The sequence below is a fragment of the Marmota flaviventris genome, chromosome 5 (assembly GCF_047511675.1).
Source record: "Marmota flaviventris isolate mMarFla1 chromosome 5, mMarFla1.hap1, whole genome shotgun sequence".
NCBI lineage: Eukaryota > Metazoa > Chordata > Mammalia > Rodentia > Sciuridae > Marmota > Marmota flaviventris.
In genome coordinates this window covers 16,823,904-16,837,841 of record NC_092502.1, presented here as the reverse complement: position 1 = coordinate 16,837,841, position 13,938 = coordinate 16,823,904, and positions in this window count along the sequence as shown.

Genomic DNA, 13,938 nt, shown 5'->3' with positions numbered 1-13,938 from the left:
AATGTGCTCCCTGATAACTATTTAGCTTGTACCCTAGTGTCCAGTCATACCGAATTTCATTCACTTTCTCAAAGCCAATGTTTTCTCTAAGGGAAAATCTTTCCTTCCCACCTTGGGTTTATCCTTCAGATTTCCCCTTAGAGACCTCTCAATTAAGTCAGTCATGTCTCTTAAATATTCTCATTGCATTGCAAACTTGCTAATTCTATCCCTGTTCACATTGCTTTGGGACTGTTGACTGACTTAGAGGATTTTCCCCATTAGACTTTGAACTTTATGAAGGCAGTGATGTGTCTGTGATCCTGGTTGCATCTTCTATGCATAATAAAGTGTCTGGAACAGAAATGGCTATGGAATAAAATGGTGTAGACAAAGAAAGAGATCATTGTGTCTACTCTACCCGTATAGACAAAGTAAAACCAAGTGCTCTATTGTGGAGCACTGTATATAAAGTTCCTGGCTGAAAACATACCTGGGGAAGAAGGTACATACAGGGATGGGATCGGGGGGTGGGGGGCATGTATCCTATAGAGTGACAAAACAGTAGAAGGAGCACAACAAAGATGAAATTTTGCTTTTAATTTTCTCTCAGATCACTATAAGACTGTACAATAAAAAAAAAAAAACAGATAGAGCATAACTAATCTTAATGGACAGAAGTAACAGAGAGATGGATTCCATTTCAAGAGTTAATATCAAGAAACGTTGACTGATTAGCCCTGTTGAAGATGGAATGTGATCTTGGAGCATAAAAAGTTGTTTCCATTTTTTTTAATGTTCTAATTAGTTGTACATGACAATAGAATACATTTTGACACGCCATACATAAAGTCTACTATAACCTCTCATTCTTCTGGTTGTAGATGATATAGGATCATACCAGTCGTATAATCATATATGTACATAGGGTAATACAATATCCAATTCATTCATGTTGAGGGAAGCCAAGTGTTCTACCTATGAGTTTGGGGCTTAGGAAAAGTAGATTTCTGAGATATATTTAAGATTTTTGTGGTACATCTAAGCTAAAGGAAAAGTGGAAGAAATTAGAATGGTAAGCAGTTTTGTGGTTGCAGTTATACAATGAGTGACGTTTGCCAAGAACTTCCTGGGAAGCACCACTATGCTAAACTTTTAGTGTAACTGTAGGCTTTTCCCAGTATGAGGTCTTGGTATCTGTTGATCTGGGATATGCTAGAGTTTCTGATTGTTACATGACAATCTATGGTCTTTCTAATTTTGTGTTTTATTTGAATGTAAATTTAAAATTAAATGCATTTATCTACTTGATGTGTCAAAGACTTTTTCTGAAAAGAGAGATAATTTAATCCACAGGGCAGTGCTATTATTCTCCCTAATTTCCAAATTTGAGGCAAGAACAGTTTATAGAGTTCACATGGTCATACAAATGAGTGGCAGAGCCATGAAGCCACACCAGGTTCTCTGTAGTGAGGGTTATCTGAAAAAGCACTCCTGGTTAAATAGATCTCTAGAACATTCTTTTTAAAACTGCATACCCTGCTATTCTGTGAACATCCTGAAGGATTTTCAAACCTTTTACTTTCAATTCATGCTATTTGGTCTTAGGGATTTTTATAAGTAACACATCCTTTCTTTCTTTAATAACTTTTTACAGTGTGATAATGCCTTTTAATTAGTGAGTTTAATCTGCATAAATGTTTTTTTCTTTATAAGTATATAAAATACTTTACAAGTATGCCTACAACCTTATTTTATATTTTTTTGTTTTTGCTCTTTCTTTTCCCCTTAGGTTTTTTCCCTATCTCTTCTGTGCCTTTTGTCAAATTGAAATTTTCTATATTCTTTCATAAACATTTTATCATTCCTTCTACAGATTGATAAAACATAAATTATATATTTTCATGCTGACTGTAACGTTCAATATCCACACTGAACAAAATATAACAAACCTGATGATCAAGTATCACTTGTATGTCTTCTTGAGCATAAGATTTTTATATCTATGTAAATTATTCTTTAACTATTTCACCACAATTGTTTACTATTTAGGTACTGAATTCAGAGACATGCATAAAGATATATGTAAAATCATAGATAAATTCACAAGTTAGTGGATGACTACATATCTTAAAAATATCTGCCATCACCATTTTCTTCTTGCCCAATGCCTTTCTTTGATTGCATTTTTTTTTTAACTAAAATGTGTCCTTCAGTATCCTTTACTGAGAATTTATTTGATGGACCTTTAATCCTTGTATGAGGGATTTTAGCTAGAGGTAATATTTTAAGCTGATATTTATTTTCTCTCAAGATTTTGAAGGCACTTTTGCATCTATTTCTATTAGAAAAGATTTTCCCCTAACTTTAACTTTTGTTTGTTTGTCAATTAATACAGTTTGTTTTTGGACGTGAAGACGTGTACCAAGGATGAATGCAGCTTCTCTATTATACATTTGGTGGGCATATATTTATCCTCTTCAGTGTGTGCAATGCCCTTCTTTGGTTTTAAATAATGATCACCATTTATTCTTTTCACAAGTGACCTTCAATCCTTTCTTCTGAGACACTTATTAGAACATACTCTAAAGCTCCTTATTCTATACTCTTCATTTCTCTGATTTTTTTTCCTATTTATATACCTGTAGTTTTGCATTGTGAGTAAATTCTTCAGTATCGTTTTCAGATTCAGTAGGTCTCTCCTCAATGATGTCAACCATGCTTTGGGTTTATTCTGTCTACTAAGTGTTTTCCTTTTATTAACACTTTAATGGCTTTTCCCCATGTGGTGGTGCAGACTTATAACCCCAGTGGCTTAGGAGGCTGAAGCAGGAGCATCAAGAGTTCAAAGCCAACCTCAGCAAAAGCCAGGTGCTAACCAACTCAGTGTCTCTAAATAAAATACAAATAGGGATGGGGATGTGGCTCAGTGGTCGAGTGCCCCTCAGTTCAATTCTCCATACCAAAAATAAATAATAAATAAAAAAGAATTAATGCTTTCATTTAAGAGTTATTATAAATCCCTTTTCTCTTCACCTGCTTTTATTTTACTTCTGTTTCATTTTTAAAAACATGAATAAATTTATTTTACCCATTTGATCTTTGTAATCTATTATTAATATATTTTACAGTCTTAGTCTTATAATCTTTTCATCTTGAGTGAGTTCAGATTTTTTAAGGGTGATTTTCAGAACCACTTTTCATAATATTTTAATCCTTTCATCTGTTTTGAAACTTCGGTTTTCAGCCTTATTTTGGGTGTGAGTTTCTTTCTTTTTTTTTTTTTTACAAATATGTTTGTTCTTTTTAGATTGACAAGTTTGGTGGTTGTCTCCATCAAGTACCAGGTTGCATAGTAACAGTTTACCGCCCCAACTCATGGACTGGTGGCAGAGATGGCCACCAAGCAAGTAGGGTCCTGGTTTCACTTCTCACTGATGAAGATGACCCAGTTTCATCATTCCACGGCTTATTAAAAGCTGTAGCCCTGGACAGCATATTTTAGTTTAGCCTCATCTAATTTGTAGCAGGAGACCCTGATGTACCCTGTCTCTAATTAAGCAATGGGTATACTTCTAAAATCCATCTAATAGGAACATTTTTAATCCCACTGGCCTGAGAGAAACTGATCTCTTGTTACTGCCTGTTTGAGTTTGAATCCCACAAAGCTAGAGGAAGGAGTCTTGCTCATTCCCTTATGTTTTTTACCATGAAGATCTCTGTCCTGTGTGTAAGGCTGCCTACCTATCTAGAATTTTCTCTTTTTGTTTTATTTATTGTTGTTTTGTGATGGGGATGGGGGGTTCATCATAGAGAGATTTTATATCTTCTTGACAAGAATTCTTCATATTCATCATTTCATCTTCTGTGTTTAGTTCGGTTCATGATCATGAGGCTTCCTACTCTATTGACTACAGGATATTGGCAAAAAGACCAAATTGGACTTACACCAAAGGAACATAGTAGTGCTATTGGAAAGTCAAAGACATATTCTCTATGCTATCGATTGTAGAGGAGAAAAAATATTGGGGAAGAAACAGCCATCATGGTGCGTCCAAGGTTATCAGTCAACTAACCTCATAAAGAATCATCCTCAGTTTGACAGTTACCTGTAGGATTATAATGCAAATGATGATTCAGATTCAGCAAAACACCACCACCTACAATAATAAAGTCATATTGTTAATGTGCTCAATATTGATATTGGTGGGGTTTTTTTGTATTTACTTCATAAATGTTTTGATTATATAAAGGCAAAAGAGTCCTTGTAAGTAAATTCTAGATATTTTTCCCTTTGAAGGGAACAACATCGTAACCTTGAGTAGCTCTGTATTATGAGATCTCATCTCCATGAAGATTATGTGGGGGAGGTTCAGCATTAATTTTGTTCCCCACAGTCACAGGAAGAAATTGAGGCAAAAGGTTAAGCCATTGTCACTCAGTTAAGTAACTATAAATGGTAGGCTAAGAGATAAGTCTGTTTCAATACTCTTGAGCTTAACAACTATGTTTATACAGATGCATTGGGGAACTAAGGAAGAGAGATCCATTTATTCCAGTAGCGTGGAAGAGTCTATTGTTTTGCAGAGTGGTTTTCTTTAACTTTGTTAACTCAGTTTATGTCTTTTATCCAAAATTTAAGTATATATTTGCTTCAAGAATAGATTGAACCTGGGCTCCTTACAATGTTTTAGTCAACTTTTCCATTGCTGTGACCAAAAGTCCTAATGAGAACAACATAGAGGAGGAAAAGTTTATTTGGCTGTCCGTTTCAGAGGTCTCAGTCCACAGATGGTTGATTCTACTTTGGATCCAAGGTTAGGCAAGAATATCACTGTGGAAGAAAATGCAGGAGGAGAACAGCTTAAGATATGGCAATCAGGAAGTAGAGAGCTCTCCACTCACCAGGGGAAAATTACAAACCCCAAAGGCACACCCTCCTGTGACCCACCTCCTTAAACCACACCCTACCTGCCTCTAGTTACCATGCTGTTCAGCCTTTCCAGAGGCTTAACGCACTAGTTGTGTTAAAGCTCTCATAACCTGATCATTGCATCGTCTCACACATGGGCTTTTGGGGTATACCTCATATCTAAACCTAATCCCATGTAAGATAATAAACAAACAGAGGACAAGATAAATCAAATGATAGAAAGGTATTATTAAACATATAGGAAATAATCATTACACATAATTAGACACTTAAATACAGACCAGGGTTGGCCTTAAAATTATTCTCTACCACGTGCTTCTCTGCTTTTTTCTGGGACCACATATTTTTAGATAAGAGAAAATTTCAACATTTCTAAGATTAGCCCTCACAGTGGGAAAACACTAAGTGTGATGCTGCATGTGTGTATTTAAAAATGGCTTAAGTGGAGAGGAGACTGGCATTCAGCATTTCTGAAACTGGATATTTATAAAACTGCTATAGGAAATTGATGAGGATGGCAATATTGTTGGAGTAGAAAATAAAAAATTCCATTGAGTGTTAAGCTAGCATAAAACTATTACAGTCTGCTTTTGTACTCATTGAGTTTTGACTGTTGTGACCAATTTAAAACGTAATTTTTTTAAATTTTAGAATTAAATACTGTTCTTATTTCAAATCAAATACTATTCTTATTTGAGATAAGTTATTTGTCACATAGAAAATATTGCTTCATGGAAAGAAAATGCTCCTTCTTCTGTCCTCTTCTTTCTTACCTAGAGGAAGTGATGTACTCTTTTTTGGGTTCTGATAAGAATTCTTCAGTTTTAACTATATTTTATATTACAAGACATTAAATGCTTAATATTTCAACATTTAAGAGAATGTGTAATATCTTGTGAGAGAGGAAAAGAAACTGCTTGCAGAAATATGCTACTTTTTGGAGCAATTTTATTTCAACTCCTTAGTTATAAATTTAATTTGAACTTTATAATCATGTGTTTTTTTTGTTGTTGTTGTTATCATCAGGAAAAGGACTAATTTAGACCCAGAATTTTGGTTAGATGATCTTTATTTCATATTTTAAAAACTTGCTATAGGAAGATAGATAAATTTTAAAATTGGGATAAAATTATACAAATAAAAATATAGTTAAGTATTACCATTTTAGCCAAGGTACATACCAAGAGCTATATAAAACATTTTCAATTCACCTGGGATTTTAGGTATATGCAGTAAGTAACATATTTGACTTGTCACTTAAAAATCAGACTGAAAGATAAAGAAAAGCAACTGGAATACATCTATAGTTTTCAAAATACATTGATCAAGGAGTCAGCATGCTCACATGGTGATAAATGTGTCAGATTTGTCAAAAAAATATAGAATATTTCACAATAGCTAAACTATGGAACCAACCTAGATACCTTTCAGTAGATGAATGGATAAAGAAAATGTGATATATATACAAAATGGAAAATTATTCATCATTAAAAGAGAATAAAATCATGGCATTTGCAGGTAAATGGATGAAGGTGGAGAATGTTATGCTAAGTGAATAAGCCAATCCCCAAAACCAAATACCAAATGTTTTCTCTGAATTAAGGATGCTGATTCATAATGGGGTTTGGGCATGGGAGGATTAGATGAACTCCAGATAGGGCAAAGAGGAGGGAGGTAAAGGGAGGGGACATGGGAGTAGGAATGATGATGGGATGAGATGGACATCATTACCCTACGTACATGTATGTACTTAATACACAAATGGTGTTCAACCAGAGATATGAAAAATTGTGCTCTATATGTGTAATGTGAAGTGTAATGCATTCTGCTGTCATATATAACAAATTAAAATTAGAAAAAGAGAAAAAAAGAATCCAAAATTTAAAAAAATATATATAGGACACAGTTAAAATCAGTTAAGTTGAATTTCAGAAAAACAGTGAAAAGATTACATGTGGTATATACTTATACTAAAAATATATTCCTTGTTTTTCTGAACTTAAATTTAGCTGGGGATCCTATTTTTATCTGAAAGCCCTAACTAATGAAATGGGAGTGTGCATGTGTGTATGAGTGGGGTATTATTTCTGGGGACTTGTGAAAGGTAGCAAAGGCTGGTTTGGTCACATGCATAGTCTAAAATACAATAAGCCATTACCAGTGAGTCTAAGTTAAAAATAGTTTCCTCGTAGCCTCTTAAGTAAATGTGAATATATGAAAAAATAAATTGCTTTAATACCTAAACTGTGTTCTTTAGATTCCCTGTTGAATTCATAAATGAGACAAAACCTTTAGTGTTCTGTTTCTCTGTTTCTGGGGCAAGAGGTGGAGAAAATATGGGAACCAAAACTAAGAAATAGTCATCCTATTAAAGAAAAGATGGATAATCTAAGAAATCACCAAACTTAAGTAGTTCTAATGGCTATCTGTTCAATTTAATCACCTATTTAATTCATTTTAAAATTACGTTATGATGCTTACTAATAGAAAAAAAACCTGACACAATGTAAAACAATCATAAAGGATCAATTTCATTTGGCAGAGTAAATTTAACATGACAAAAAATGTTCATTAGAAGCACCAGGAAAATAATATTCTGCAAACCCTAAATTAGCAGCAATAAGACAACCTTAATGCATTTCTTTTTTAAAAGTATTTTTAAATTGTAAATGGACCTTTATTTTATTTATTGATACATGGTGCTGAGAATAGAACCCAGTGCCTCACACATGCTAGTCAGGCGCTCTGCCACTGAGCCACAACCCCACCCCATTAACTCATTTCTTGATAATTTTGCTTTAAGTTTGCTGGTAGTAAGACTCAAAAAAGTTTTGACAGGTCAACAACATCTGTCAGTCACATGACAACCTCTAAAACAGATGTTTTTCAGATTATTTTGTAAGTATCACCTGTGTCTTTAAGAATTAGAGATCTGGGAGGGCAAACTTCTAGGAAGGTAATCTCCCCAAGGGCAGTGAGCCATCCTACTGAATATTTTGGTAGATTTTTGTTTCAATGCTTACACACACACACACACACACACACACACAACCTTCTTAGCCATCACAGTAAAATTTCTGTTGTTTTTACTTAGGATTTAACATTAACAATATATGAATACTGAAGACGATTTTTTCTGAGAGCTTTAAATATATTTACTTGATGTATTCTACATTAATAGCATTATAATTTCATTTGAATGTACAATGAAGAGCGAGAATAAAAATCTTTGAGTAACTTTCTTTGTAAAGTCATTGTGTAAAAACCCAGTATACATGAATGCCCATGAGGAGAAGAACCATATAGTCCTGAGCAGATATGTATTTTTTCTTAAATTATTCATCTCTTCTCCACAGAGCTTGATAGTGGCCTTTGGAATGGTGGAGGGGTCCTGAAGGTCTATGAGGTTACTGTCCACTGTCTCATGCTGCAATTCCTTCCTGTTATGACTACTAATACTTCCACAGCCCCTTCTCAGGCTCTTTTGGTTTAAATGTCCAAAAATATTTTCTTTGTACATTGTCATTTGATTGTATCTATGTAGAATCAAACTGAAGAAGGGATTAGATTATACCTGATCTTCAGTATCTAGACTAACAGATTTCTGTTTTAAACTCCACTTCTCCCAGATGTCCATGAGTATATACCTTACAAGTACCCTGTGCCTAGCCCACATGCATCTCCAGATATGTGTTCCAATATAACTTTTTCCCCTAAACATACTGTACTTCTGTATTTCCCATCTCAGATAATGGCATTAGTACCCCAATCAGTAAGCTAATTAAAGACTATTCAAGTTATTAGAAGTCTTCCTCAAATATTCTCAAGTCACTGACCTCTATTGAATTTGCCTTTAAAATATTTTCTTAAATCATTCATCCCCAAAGAGACGATATTTTCATCAAACTATTGAAAAACCATACACATATATTCTGGCACCAACCCCATTTTGAATTTAACCTATCTATTGTCATTAAAATTATTTTATAACAACAAAAACAAGAATACAATAATAATGTTTCTTTTCTTTCTAAAACAGTTTGAGGTGGCTTTGTTTATAGGAGTAGATGTCCTGTGGGCTAAAACTTTCCAAAGTCATGAATAGAATGGATCCAGATGCTAAGTATCACATGTGGTCTTTCCAAACTCACCTAGCCATCTGTGGCTTAGTTACCATGGCTGTCACCCTTCCAAAGTAAAGATATATTTTGCACCTATTATGATACACTGTATCAGTGAGTAAAAGCCTGGTGTTAAACCAAAGGACCCCTAAATATTTTCAGTTTGAAAAAACAAATTTAGTGACTAGAAAACAAATATTTTTTGTGAGTTAGATGGCTTACAGTATTTTTATTTCAATGCAATTTACCTGAATGACTACTGAAAATAATTTTTGAGATGTGTTCTTATTTGATTTCTGACATAAAACTCAGAAACATTTATAAGAATTGAAGTCCAATGTAAAACCTAACACTGTATATGCCATTTATAAAATAATGATCAAATTCTCAAGATTTATGCCTGTGAAAGAACAATAAAAATAGATTTGATGTTTATTCTAGAAATGACATTTTTTATTCAGTGATATGTAAACTAATTATAAAAAGCCCTAGAGTTATTAAAGAATCCAGCCCAAAAAGACTTTAGTTATTTTGACTAATTTTTAAATTTTTTTAAATTTCGTACTAATTCTCAATTGGAAGTAATATTTTATCTTGTGTGCTAACATACTGAAAATTCATTTTAAATGGGAATCACCTTGTTGAATGAATGAATGAATGAATGAATGACCACATACATTCTTGACTCCTATTGCATTCATTGCATTTCATCTGTTTTTAACTTTGCATTTCTTTGGAAATACCATCTCTCAAAAGCATTTTTTAAAATCATCTTTGAACTATTATCAGTTGCTGTTGTTGTTTTCAATAGGAAAAGTTGTTATACTTCATTGTAATTACCTGTGGATGCCTGTCTTCTCTGACAAGTTACATGCTTCAGTGAGCCAGGTATCATGAGGATTTTGGTCACACGTTCAGCCATTCAGCCGTTCAGCCTTTGTATAGTGCTACAGATTGAATCAGAAAAGGTCCTACCCTATTTTAGAAGTTTTTAACCAACCATGATGGCTGTGGATCATTAGACACATAATTCTCTAATAAAATGCTTTACTTACTTGAGACAACTTTGTGCCTCTTTTGTCATTTCTAAGTACTCCAGAGTTATTCTTTATATTTCTCTTTATATTGACTATTTCTGTCTACGCCAGTTATTTATATAGGAGCCTCTTTCTTTGTCAGTGCAGGTGGAACGCTTGCATGACTAAATATAAATGCAGTAGAAGTACATGCCCTCCCCAACTGTTTAAATCCAGTTAAACATCACTGTCAGCTATGCCTAAGGTACCTTCTCTCTTTGTTAAAGAGGCATACTTCCAACGATTAGACCAGTTTTAAGAGCAAACTAGCACCAAATTGTTAATTTTGCCCTAGATTTAGTCAGTATTGGAAAAGTTCTGAAAATGGACCCATCATTATCTCTACTTGATTCTGTTTAGCTTAATGACCTGCTTGTGTATCCCCTAAAATTATCCTAGGTCCTATAGCAGATGGGTCTCATAAAATGCTTATTGGGTGCCAGGCACATTTCCTGCATTCAAAAAAAAAATCAATTTTGTATATCTCATACTTTTGAAGAAATAACTATAAATAAAAGTATCTTGCTCTTATGGAACAGGATCAAGTGAGATCCCTGCCCTTAGAGTCATGATTCATTGAGATTGCCAGACCCACCAGCATGAAACTTAATATTTATAATATATAACATTTACATTTCTGCCAGAAAGAAAGCACTAGAAATTTCTGGAAAGTGTTTAAAATGAAAAAAAAAAAAAATAAGTAGGAAGAGGAGAGCTGCATTGAGTTTGTCTCAATGAGAAGACAGAAGCTACTGGATCAATGACCACCTTCAGCAGAGTCAGAGTTAAGCTTGTCTCAGGATGTCACACTATTAAGCAAAGAGCAACGGTGTGTAACAATGTCTAGAAACTGAAAGGAGGGAAAGGAAATTGGGCTTTTGGCAATTTGCACTGTTGTTCACAAAGTGGATGTTCTTGATGCTTATAAAGGAATGGTGATTAAAAGTTTATTTCTTGCACCAACAGGTGATGCCAAGAAATTTTAATTCCCCTCACATTTACTATTTACTAGGAATATGGTCATTAACAATGTCAGTTCTCTCAATTCTGTGAATCCCTTCTTAATATGGATGAAAAATAAAATTAGTACTTACTTAGTAGTGATAGAGCCATTACAACTTTTACACTTCATCAAATGTTCTTTTAAAACTGAAAAGAAGTATCAGAGTCCCTATAGATATGCTAATTTATATGAATCCCATGCCCACACAAGGAGAAAATTAAGCACAATAATTAGTGGATTCATTAAAACTACCCCAGTATGTACCTAAAGAGAGGAATATATAACCTTGGTTTGGTTAATTATCACCATCCCTACAAAAGATGCTGCCAGAACACTCAAGAGTGGGCATTTAAAGTTGATATTTGCAAAAAAAATTGGGGTGGCGACATTTGTTATACTGACAGCACACTGTATTATCAACTTGCTGTATGAACTATGCCTGTCATTTAACATACAAATGCAACTCATGTCAGTGTATTGCTATCCAAAGCCTAAGATTGTCATAGCCTGGCTTTAGAGAAATCAGGACTATATGATATTTGTCTTAAAATAAAGGACAAGGTTGTCTCTTCTCAAGAGAGTTCACATGTATGGGACATCCAGAGTTCTTATTCACTGAGGAAGTCTGTCAAATTCTCTGGGGACTAGTATCTGTTTTGGATACTTTTGATGAACTATTAGCAGTTTTGAAAAGAAACAAATATTTAGAAAGTTTGTTTCTTATATTTGAAATATACAGTTGCAATAAATAGTTACTTAGACTTATTTCTTGTTTTTTTTTTTTAAATTTTGTAGTAAAATGTGCATAGATTAAAATTCATCATTTTAACCATTTTTAACATGTACAATTCATTGGGATAAAGTGCATTCACATTGAGCAACTATCACCACTAAACAGCTTGCGAAACTGAAACTGTAACTATTGTCAGTTACTTTACTCATAGTCACCATTCTGTTGTCTTTCAGTATGAATTGGACTACTCTAGGTCACCTTATATAACGGAAAGCATGCAATATTTGTCCTTTTGTAGCTGACTTATTTTCCTTGGCATATGTCTTCAAGGTTCATCCAGGTTGTAATAAGTATCAAAATTTCCTTTTTAAAAAAGTCTCAAATATATTCCATGATATGTATATAGAACACATTTTATCCATTCATTCGTGGATCCACACTTGGTTTGCTTCTAATTCTTGATTATTGTGAATAATGCTGCTATGAACATAGATGTGCAAAAGCCTATTAAAATTCCTCCTGACAGTGTGTATAGAATTGGAGTTGCTGAGTCATATGGTGATTCCATGTTTAATTTTTTAAGAATCCACCAAACCATTATGGTTTATTTTACCCAAAATAATCTATAGTCTTTATTGTGCTTTTCTTTTCCTTTCCACTTTCTACACACACACACACACACACACACACACACACACATACACACACACACACCCTCCCTCTCCTCTTTATTCAGATTGCCTTTAGCAGGGGAGAGTCATTATGGAGCCCATTAATCTTCATTTTTCACAGCAAGATTCATTTTATAGAACTGGAAGATGCAGAAATGGAACCACACAGCACTTCGTCAGCAGCCAGGATTTCTGAATGTGATGCGCGGTGAAAATTAAACACAAGAGACCAGACAGCAGCTCTAATAACTCAGTAATTTCTAAATAAATAGACTGAGATTGATGGAACTGAAAACACTTTTCTCTAACAAGGGAAAGCATGCAGGGTAGTAATATTTGCCTCAAATATGCTTTGCATAGGGGATTAGGATTCTTGAAAACCTCTCATTTCCCCATCACAGAATGTGTTTCTTCTATCAGTCAAATGGTGGTTAATTATCATATTTCAAGGAGCAGCTCATTAATTCATTAACTAAAAATAACTAGATATTTATGGAGGAAGATAACACATAATAAGGGATAACTTGAACAGCTCTGCCAATGTAAATTGTCTTCCAGTTTCAAAAAAGTTTCAAGAAGCGATTTCATGCAAAAAGTTTATATCAGTTTTCAATTTATACTACAAGAATTAAAAACACTCTAAATTTTGGAGAAAATAAATTTAAAACTACATCCCCAAGGGGAACTCTTTCTTTCTTCATTTTATCAATTTTGTTTGGCTGTTATGTTGACAAAGAAAAGTATAATCAAGGGAATAAGAAACTGGTGAGGAAAGAAATACAGCATTAGAATGCAAGCCAGGTCAAGGATTTTTAGAAAGGAAATAGAGAAAAATAAAATAAAACAAAAACACTGAGAGAATTGGAAATCTTATGTTTTCTCTCCTCGGTGCCAAAATATGCTGCTAATTTCAGGAAAAAAAATAATGAAATGCTTATATATGCCACATGTAAAAATCTGCTGCTACTGAGTTAAATCTTTCACATTTAATATATCAGTGATTAAGAATACATTACTTCTTTTTAATTATTTTATTGTAAAATACTTACCAATGAGTATATATGTCATATTTTAATGAATTGAAGAGTAGTGATTAAGGAAATGCCTCCGTCTCTCAACCAAAAATTATGTAACTTTGATTTAGAGCAAACTTGTTGTATACTTCAAATTCCATCCCAGATGTTACTGGTACAGATGTAATTTTATCTACACCATTCCTTTTTTGTATAATCAACATTGTGGTTATGCGAAAAAGGGAGATTTTTAAAGAAGGGTTTAAAACTGAACAAACATAAAACTTACTTCCGATAGTGCATCTTAACCCACCTCCCTAATGAGGTACAATCTCCCCAGATGTATCTGTCATCCTGCACAGACATGAACGTCTTTGACTTGTCATTGCACCCATGCTGTCCTTGTGCC